This window comes from Eleutherodactylus coqui, chromosome 3 (genome assembly GCF_035609145.1).
Source record: "Eleutherodactylus coqui strain aEleCoq1 chromosome 3, aEleCoq1.hap1, whole genome shotgun sequence".
Taxonomy (NCBI): Eukaryota; Metazoa; Chordata; class Amphibia; order Anura; family Eleutherodactylidae; genus Eleutherodactylus; species Eleutherodactylus coqui.
This window is the reverse complement of record NC_089839.1, coordinates 89,726,907-89,737,877: the sequence shown is the minus strand read 5'-3', so window position 1 is coordinate 89,737,877 and position 10,971 is coordinate 89,726,907. Positions and strand designations below refer to the sequence as shown.

Here is a 10,971-nt window from a genome sequence, read left to right as displayed (position 1 = left end):
ACTCCATTCCAGGAGCAGGAAAGGATTCCCGTGGCTGAACGGGTACGGCTTATGATGAAACCGAACATCCATTCTGTAATCATCATCCTCTGTACAGCGCCGGTGCTCCAAACGGCACATTCGCAGCAGAGGAGAAAATCGGCGGAGAGGTACGCTGGGTCACCGACAGGGCACCGGGTCGAACTCCGCTGTGGGAATCCCGTATGCTGGGTCCGACCCGACCGTGTGCAGACGGCTGGGAGACACTTTGAGTTTCATAATAGACTGTTGCAATGTTATGGGATCATAGTGCAGTAAGTTTATATTATAAGGAGGGCAGCAAGGAGGAAGAAAGTTGTCATATACTTTCTTAGGCCTTGTGTCCACTTGCACGGATACCAATGCTGAATCCCGCAGGGGTATCCGTGCGTGCCCGCGTACATGGAAAGGGAAAGACAGTTTATTACCTCTCCAGGTCCAGCGCAGGTCTCCACTGAGCCGGCCAGATCTTCATTCTTCAGCACGGCGGATGCGTCCGGGGGCGTTGGGCGACACGCCCGGCACATGCGCAGTTCTTTCTCTTTTGTTTTTGAATCTCCTGCTTTCCCGCGTAACTTTAAAGGCTAATTACAATGAAGCCTCTGTATTTGGCCTTCAGTCATTCACCACCTAATATTCTTCCGCTTTGTTCCACATGTAATCGCTTTACAATATACGTATTTTATGTACATGTCGTAGGCTTCTGTCTGATTGGTTACTGAACAACTCTTTCCATTTGGCAGGCGGACAGATATCAGGGACCTTCAGAGGGGACTTTGGAGCTTCTAAAAAGTGAGATGTTTCCTAGAAGCTGGACTCGTGGTCATTCTGCAACCATCACTTTCTTGATGGCCGCCTTCACTAGCAGAATGCTGTCAGAGACATCTGTACCATAAATCTAGCCGAGGAAGAATGTAGCCTTTTCCGTATTGAACTTCTGTAATTCCCTGCTTGCTGATCGGTCATCACAGAAGGTCTCAGCAGTGTTGGTTCAGCACTTGTTCTGCTGACATCAGTAATATTGTCCCATCCGAGAACAGACATTTGCTTTTGGGATTCCTTACAGGAGCTGCAGGAGTTAGCATTGCCTTGTGCTGGAGAAGATATGGCAAACATGGCTACATTCTCCACTGGCCCGAGACTTGGTCATTTGGTACAGCTAACCAAGTTCAGGACAACCAAGGTGCTGTTATGGTCCTTCCGAAACTAGAAGAACAGATTAAGGATGAGCTCAGAGGCAAGAATGATGGGAAGAAGGTTAGTCCGCAGCACCGAAGTCTTTAAAGAAAGAAAAGTGAGACCACAAAGGCATCGGGTGATTATCCTAGTTCTGAGGATGCACAAAGCGAAGGGGGTAAGTGTGAAATACAGTAAATGCCGTAATATGTAATTTTCTTGCGTTCATGCTATCTTGTGTTCTCAGATTATAGATGTGCTGTCCGCTTCCTACTGCATATAATCCATACAATCTGCACATACAGATTATGGCAGTGCTGGCCAGTTCCTACATAATCCTCAAAACTGCATATACAGATTATGGCAGTGCTGGCCAGTTACTACGTAATCCTCAAAACTGCATATACAGATTATGACAGTGCTGGCCATTTACTACATAATCCTCAAAACTGCATATACAGATTATGGCAGTGCTGGCCAGTTACTACGTAATCCACAAAACTGCATATACAGATTATGGCAGTGCTGGCCAGTTACTACGTAATCCACAAAACTGCATATACAGATTATGGCAGTGCTGGCCAGTTACTACATAATCCTCAAAACTGCATATACAGATTATGGCAGCGCTGGCCAGTTACTACATAATCCTCAAAACTGCATATACAGATTATGGCAGCGCTGGCCAGTTACTACGTAATCCACAAAACTGTAAATACAGATGCAGGCAGGGGGCAATGCAGAATAACAGGCCAACACTGATTGGCTGAGTCTCAGCGAACCAACGCTATGTTTCATCTCTGCATTGCTTAGCGCCACAACAGCGTAAAGCACACCCTTCCACCCCTAGTGGTTCCACCCCTTGTAGCCTGTCCTGCCTGACTTCACGATTCCAATTAGAATCAGAATTGTGCTTCACCAAAATGGTGAATTAACGGGGCTTTCCAGGCGAAAACTATTGGTGACCTTTTCTTAGGACAGATCAATAGTTAATCCGCTTCAGCCCTGCCACTTAGGATCACTGATCGCCAGGACCGTTGCACTGACTTTTTCATCAGGGTCACGATAGGAAGTACCAAAGTCGTCTTCTCTCCTATTGAAATCACTGGGAGTGCTGCCTCCTGTTACACTTCCAGAACTTCTGCCTCCTACATTGGATTCAGAATGATGGGAGTGAAGCCCACTATAACACTTCCTGTGCCGATGGCTATGTCCGGACTGCCATACTTATAGGGGACCGGATGATCAGCTGATCGCCAGGGATCTTGAGCAGCAGGTTCACAGCATTTAATTATAGTGAGGATAGGTCATCAATAGTTTTTACCTGGACAACCCATTTAATTAAATTCAAATGTGATTAATCGCCCGGCCCTATCTGTAGATATAGTTTATACCAATGAATGTTTTAAGGCTTTTCTTAAAATCCTACTTTATAGATTTCATTTACTATATACCATACAGTTTTCTTTTTTGCCTTCTTTCTGTCTGCCCATGAAAGATATGTCAGAAGAACTCTGTAATACTATATACTACATATCCAAGTGACTTAAAGGGATCCTGTCATCAGGTTCATGCTTGCCGAACCGCAGGTAGCGTGAACCCCGGGAAGCCTGCTGCAGCCGTGAGTGTTTTATACTGAAACGCTAAAACTCACAGCGACAGTATACTTCTTTTATCTTATTAAGCCCAAATCACCGAAAAATAATCTAAAAACTAACCTTTATTAAATATTTGTTTAACAGAATGAATGGACAGACTCCAAGATGTAGCTGTAAGGGGAGACCCAGGTCTATGGCTGGCCACCAAAGGGTTACACACCTTACAACCTATTCCCTTATAGCTGTATAGGGCCGGAGAACCTACAAATCCATGGATGATGCATCGGTATAATATTGTAGCTCCGTGGCGCTGTACCAGGGATGCCAGGGAATAGGAAGGCACTTGGTGTATAAATCTAAGAGCCTTTTGTTTTGTTGGTCCTCCGAGGGGATTGTCTGTATACTCTGCCTGGATTATTGTAGTATACAGCGCACTATTTGCTGCGGACGCCAACAATAAATGCAGCGCTGACTTATGGATCCATTCTATCCTGTAATAAACCACGTTCTCAGTTACTTTCTTTGGTGTTTTAACCCCATTTCCTTATACCCGCTCCTCTCTTTTATCCTGCGTTATTCCCAGCAGGAGGAATAAAAGAAGGTAAACCCTTGTATGCCAGGGGGAGATTTACACCAATGATGGACATATAGTGGCAGCATAATGACAGGTGCGCTATTTGGCATTAATACCGCACACAATGTCATTTCACTAAGACAAATCGTCTGCTCAGTTTCTAATAAATAAATAGAGTCGCACATGGGGATCAGCACTGGACATCCCCCTTCCCTTCTCCCCATATAGTGTGAGATCCCTGATTGTGGAGGGCGTTTGTTCGCCCCGTTACTCCACATGGGGATCAGCACTGGACATCCCCCTTCCCGTCTCCCCATATATCGTAAGATCCCTGATTGTGGAGGCCATCTGTTTGCCCCGTTATTCCACATGGGGTTCAGCACTGGACATCCCCCTTCTCTTCTCCCCCGATAGTGTGAGATCCCTGATTGTGTGGGGTATCTGTCCGCCCTCTTACTCCACATGGGGATCAGCACTGGACGTCCCCTTTCCCTTCTCTCCCTATAGCGTGAGATCCCTGATTGTGGAGGGCGTCTGTTCGCCCCGGTACTCCACATGGGGATCAGCACTGGACAGCTCCCCTCGGCCGTTCTATATATTGTGCCTCCGCTCTTACTGGGGTCTCCGAGCCCCTTAACTCTTCAGTCTCTGAAGCCACAACTAGTAAGTTGGCTTCTACTAGGGATTAACCCCTTCTCAGTCCCCATAAAGTGCTGGCTATATTTGCCTCAATTAAGGGAGATTCATGACTGCCTATATAAGTGCAATCCATGTCTGTGGAGATCTACATAATTGTACAGGGATCTTGTGAGAGGAAATCACCTTAAAGGGACGGTCATTGTTAATATATAGTGGCCCAAAGAAGACGGTGTACATATAGTACCTAAAGACATCTGGTCTGGCTAACATTCGCGTCATATGACTTCTGCATTCAAACCCCAGCTTGAATAGGTGGCTTATTCATTACCCAAACGCTTATTTCAAATCAAGGCATAGCTGCGCCGATGCGGTGACCAGAAATCTAGATGAGGTAGTCGGCACGTTATCTGCAGCTAGCCCAGTGTAGCCGGCGGCCTGATACCATCTATCATGCGGCTACATCGGTTCCCACTAAGCTCTAGGACAGCGCTGCTCCTCAGCATTGGGAGAGATAGCTAGGGTTTCTCCCATTGATACGGACCATTTACATCGGGTATTAACCCTTTCCTCCCCACTCCTCTATCGGGAGCTGGGGAGAATGCTAGTATTTGGTAAATACTAAATGGCGCGCCTGTCGTTCTGGTGTCTCTGTGTACCCCAAACTTTGGAAACCTATTACTGGGATATTGAGCACAGACACCAGTGGTTAACCCCTTCCCCTCTACTCATTTATCAGAGGCTGAGGAGACAAATTATTTCAGAAAAAATGACAGTGCACGCGGAATAAACGCTAAAATGGCGTGCCTGTCGTTCTGCTGTTTCCATGTTAACCCCTTCCTCTCTATTAATTTATTAGAAACTGAGGAGGCGATTTGTCTTAGTGAAATGACATTGTGCGCGGTATAAACGCCAAATAGCGCACCTGTCATTATGCTGCCACTATATGTCCATCATTGGTGTAAATCTCCCCCTGGCATACAAGGGTTTACCTTCTTTTATTCCTCCTGCTGGGAATAACGCAGGATAAAAGAGAGGAGCGGGTATAAGGAAATGGGGTTAAACACCAAAGAAAAAATAGCTGAGAACGTGGCTTATTACAGGATAGAATGGATCCATAAGTCAGCGCTGCATTTATTGTTGGCGTCCGCAGCAAATAGTGCGCTGTATACTACAATAATCCAGGCAGAGTATACAGACATTCCCCTCGGAGGACCAACAAAACAAAAGGCTCTTAGATTTATACACCAAGTGCCTTCCTATTCCCTGGCATCCCTGGTACAGCGCCACGGAGCTACAACGTTATACCGATGCATCATCCATGGATTTGTAGGTTCTCCGGCCCTATACAGCTATAAGGGAATAGGTTGTAAGGTGTGTAACCCTTTGGTGGCCAGCCAAAGACCAGGGTCTACCCTTATGTCTACATCTATGAGTCTGTCCATTCATTCTGTTAAACAAAAATTTAATAACATTTAGTTTTAAGATTATTTTTAGGTGATTTGGGCTTATGAGATAAAAGAAGTATACTGTCACTTTATTTCGGTGATTTATACTGAAACACTGTATCTTTTCAGAATAAATATACTATAAATAGAGATGAGCGAGTATACTCGGTAAAGGCAATTGCTCGAGCGAGCATTGCCTTTGCCGAGTACCTGCCTGCTCAAGATGAAACGTTCGAGTGCTGCCGGCGGGCAGGGAGCTGCGGGGGAGAGCGGGGCGAAATGGAGGGGAGATCTCTCTCTCCCTCTCTCCCCCTCGCTCCCTCCTTATGACAGCCGCTACTCACCGCTCCCCCGCGCCGGCACCCGAACGTTTCATCTCGAGCGGGCAGGTACTCTGCAAAGGCAATGCTCGCTCGAGCAATTGCCTTTACTGAGTATACTCGCTCATCTCTAATTATAAAGTTTGACGTGGCACTGAGTCCGAGTCACGGGGGTGGGCCGCACCGGACCCTCACTGCCCGCTGCATAATAGATATAATTACAAGATGTGCCAGATTATCAGGAGGAAAGACATTATTTGTAGAGTTTCTCCAGTCTGGATAATAAAGGAGGGTCTGAGGGTCCTGAGCAGAACCACCTACTATTATCTTCGGGTCACATGGTGGAATCCGATGCGGACGTTCCCATTTCTAAAAACTGCAGGAGTAACCTGCGGCCAAGTCACATGTTTCTGCCGCTTATTTACTGCACAGACAGCTCCCCTAAAACCATGGCAGAAATCCACAGTTTCTCTGCCGTGGATCCGCACACGGATTTAGCCGCATCAAAGAGCAAAATCGGCGGAATTTTCCTTGCTAACATGCATGAAATGACCTGACGCTACTTCACACAGATACGTGGATTATGTCCATTGACACGGCTAAATCTGCTTGTAAACCTGCGGCAGAAACATGCAGCTCAGCCACAGATTTCTCCTGCGGTTTTTAGAAGTTGAAGATTTCGCATCAGATTCCGCCACGGGACCCTCATGAATCCGTGATACTGCGTTTAAAAAAGTCTCTGGGATATTTCTTGGCATTTTGGGTCAGGATGAGTATCATTTCTCCATAAGGAGAGCACCTAGAAGGTGAGGAAGGAGACTTATAAGGCCATCCATGCTCCTCTGGGAAATATGCAAGTAGGGAAGATGGAACAATACCCCTGCAGCGCCACCTATTGGAGGGCAGTTTTCCTGCAAGTCAATGTCAGACTTTTTAGACAAGCCTTCCATCTTCCTATTTGCATATGGCATTGTGTAAATGCTTTCGTTAAAGGGTCATTTCAGAAATGCATACTGCCATCTCTACAATGAGAAGTTTATAAGTAATGAGTAGACGCACAGCTGGAAGATCAGATGCTGTTACTGATGCAGTTGTGCCATCCTAGAAGCCGTTCCTGCACCCACTATTGCCCCCCTTAGGCTAGGTTCACAAAGGACTGAAATCTCATGGAGCGACCACACGGAAATATCGCCAGATTTCTGCAGGAAAAATGAATCTTCACACTTTTGCAGTGTCTTCGCCGCCTGCATTCCGCTGCAGCCATCTCTCCCCATAGAGAGTAGAGAGGCTGCAGCGGAAACAGTGAAAGAATCGACATGTCGCATCTTTTAATTCTGAGTCACTGCGGAAGTATTGCAGGACAGACGGCTTTCATTGACTGCAATGGAAACCGTCCGTGAGATTTTTCGCATAGAATAAAACATGCTGCACTTCTCCTCTGCGAGCGGAAAATCACAGTTGATTTCCTCTCGTGGGCAGGGGAGAATCATTTAACACTTCATGTCTATGGACGGACATTGCTGCGGAATTCGCGGTGGGTGTCTGACCGTGAATTCCGCAGCGATAATCCGTCCCTGGGCATTTGGCCTAAATAAGACATCCAATGGAAATAAAGACACCGACACAAAGATTTATGGAGAAGGAACATTTTATTTCTAGTTGTAGGAAATGGTAGATTTTATTATGGGGAATGTTGAGGCGGAGTTGATCCAGAGGAAGGCGAAAAACCCTTTGATAGGAAAAAGCCAATTATCCTTGTATAAAGGGGAAAAATTCCTTCCTGACCCCAAATATGGCGATCAGAGCAAGTCCCAAGATCAAAGCCGAAATCTGACCTGACTTTCTAAAATGTATTATTGTTTTCATAAATGTATATAAATCTGTTACCATTTATTGTTTGTGTGAGATATAAAGTGTATTGGACTAAAGCTGTTTATAGACTGTGTTGATCCTGAGGAAGGCGAAAACCCCCTTCAGGAAAGAGCCAATTATCCTGTTTTAAGGGGGGAAAATTCCTTCCTGACCCCAAATATGGCGACCAGAATAAATTCCAGGATCAACGCCAGCCGCTCACCTCCCTAGTGTATGTGATGTCAGCTAAAGATTGTGCTTGTTTATGTTATGTTATTTATGTGGCTGATTCCTTATAAATAAGACCTAACCCTATTTAAGGCTGTGAGTTGATCCAGAGGAAGGCAAAAACCTCCTTGAGGTATGAGCCAATTGTCCTCAAGTTGGAAAAATTCCTTCCTGACCCCAAATATGGCGATCAGAGCAAGTCCCTGGATCAAAGCCGACATCTACACCTATCTGTGTGTATACTTGTGTCTATGTATGTGTTAGTGTCTACACTAGTGTCTAACCTTCATGTATGTTGTGCGTGCTACTTACGTGGCCTGTGCCGAGGTCTTACTAGTAACCAGGAGTTCAGGGATAATAGTCACTCGGGCTATTGTTCCTGAACTCGCCAGTTACCAATCAAGCACAGGCTGCTCCTGGGGGCGTTGAGGGTCTTCAGGAGAGGATGATGTCCGATGTCAGCTGGAGGATGTCGGGGTTCAGGGTTACATGATGGTAATGCAGGATGCAGTTGGTGGAGAGAGGATGTTGTTGGTAAGCCGGGGTCTTCTACAGCAGCAGAGTCGTGGGTTAAGCAGATAGTTGGCACGGGTTGAGCCTACAAGACATAAGACAGAATTGTCAATTTTACCAGCAGTGGATATAAACCAGTGAACTAATGTAACATGATGGCTTGTATCAGGATCTGCTTTGTATCTGATCTAAAGAAAAGATACTTTATATATTAATCTTTCTATAGTATGTGAGGTTCTGCTACAGTGTATGGATATAATGGTAGATGTTCTGTGTGTATAGGTGTATGTAGGTGTACAGATATGAATGTGTAGGTGTATATAGGTGTACAGATATGAATATGTAGGTGTATATAGGTGTACGGATATGAATGTGTAGGTGTATATAGGTGTACAGATATGAATGTGTAGGTGTATATAGGTGTACAGATGGGTATGTGTAGGTGTATATAGAAGATACTTACCAGATGGTCGTGGCTTCCTTCACAATCGGATTCTTCTCGTCATCCTAAGAAGAAGCAGAGACATAGTATTTACAGGAGCAATAATAATGTAGCCGAGGAGGGAGAAGTCTGCGGACCAGACATGGTGACATGAAGCAGGGTTACTATATGACCTCCTGTGCTGTCTGACACTAGAGGAACAATGATGGTGAACACAGAGGTCTGCCTGAAGAACATCATCCCTAGAGGAGGAAGATCTTACCGGGTCCAGCTTGGTGAAGTGTACGAGAATCCGTCCACGGGGTGAAGGGGTGTCCCATCCTCCGGCCATGGCAGGTCTCTGTTTCTCGGAACTCTGCTGAAGGGCTTGAATGGCGGCTCTGCCCTTCTCAGTTCCAGCTCCTCCCAATTTACGGTGTTGAAGAATCGGTGACCTCTGATGTTCTTGTGGACACCCAGCCTCTTCTTAGGCTTCTTTCGCAGCAGTCTCTTCACAAGATGCTTTACGTCCGCATCAAGCCAAGATGGGAATTTTGGCTTCTTTCTTTTGATGGACTTGATGATCTTTCTCTTGGAGGAGCCGTGGTAGAAAGGGGACTGTCCTGTCGCCATCCAGGATACGACAATCCCCAGGCTCCACCAGTCGACTGCTGCGTCGTAGTCCTTTTTGCGAAGCACCTCTGGGGCCATGAATCGATATGTGCCCGTCACCCCGCTGATCTTCTTAGACGGGACAACGCCGTCTTGGGCCAGCCCCAGGTCAATCAGGCGGATGTGTCCATCTCCGTCCAGCATGATGTTCGCCGGCTTTATGTCACTGCAAAGAAAAAAGAGAAATGTTAGTCTGTTCAGTGATACAGAAGACTTGGGAATGTACCGCAGCCAAACCAGTCCTAATTCAGAACTCTGGGAAAGCTGGGTACATTATCTCCACCAATGAAACGGGGAGATGTGGGAACGTTGTGCTTACCGATGGATGATGTATCGTCGGTGCAGGAACTGGAGGCCGCAAGCAATCTCCGCTGTGTAGAATCTGAGAGAAGAGTGTAGTATCAATGACATGACATCAGTCCCCCGACATCATGTCACCATCATAGTGTCCCCACCAGAAGAGGTGCTGTTTATGGCAGCCTGTATGTCCTCCGCTCTTCTATACCTGTCATGTCGCCCTCAGTATCCCCCCCCCCCCCCCCCCCCGGCTCCTGATTAGTCATTTACTCACCTCACATGGTTGATGTCCAAGCTGCCGCACATTCTGATCATTGCTGCCAGGCTTCCTCCGGACAGATACTCCGTGATGAAGTAGGCCCGGTCTGCTGACTGCTGTGCGGCGTACAGATGGCAGATGAAGGGGCAGTCTTGGGCCTTTAGGAGTATCCGCCGCTCTCTCCTTATGACGTCCGCCTTGCTCTTTTCTCTGTCGACAACCTTGATGGCCATAAAGGTGTTCCTTCCGGGGAAAGATGCCAGGACCACCTCAAGAAAGCAGATAGGAAATTATCACTGACAGCGGCCAGAGGGGAAAGTCATATACATTTATTACATAGGGGATTTATCACTAGGCCGCCTTCACACGGCCAAGAAGAGCGCGCAAGATTTGTACTCTGCGAGACGCACAAATAAGAACCCCATTCCTTTGAATGGAATCATATATCATGACCGTTTTTCTCTTTTTTTTTTTTCAGCATCTTGATGCTGGAAAAAAATATTTGCAGCATGTTCTCTCTGCACGTTCCTCGGACGCTTCGCCCGTTGTTTTTTTTTTTTTTAGAATGAATGTGTATAAGTCAATCAATCAATAGATGAATAAATCTGCCCCCCCCCCCAAAAAAATCCCCACATTTATAAAAGTTCGCTGTCCATTGAGCATAAAGAGCTTATAAATTCATATATATACAAACAATAAATAATCGCTATTTCCAAGCACATAATATAAATAATACAATGAAGCATAAACAGAAATACATCTTTTATTTGCTGATAAAACAGTAGATCCTTTCCATCAGGGGTTACTGACTCTTATTACCGCCAGCGTCATCCCATTATAAACACCCGCACTCATGCCAGGGCATGAAGGGGCGTGCAGAGAGCCGTCCCCCGAAGGACACCGAAACGTCCCACTGTCCAGCAGCGAGGTCCTGGAGTACAGGGAAAGTTTAGCGCCACG

The 10,971-nt window shown here is 46.2% G+C and overlaps 1 pseudogene; it reads left to right on the top strand.

Annotated features, from left to right (window-relative positions):
* The first annotated feature begins 960 nt into the window (after positions 1–960).
* LOC136619786 (regulator of microtubule dynamics protein 2-like) overlaps positions 961–10,971 on the top strand; it is a 77,631-nt pseudogene continuing 67,620 nt past the window's right edge.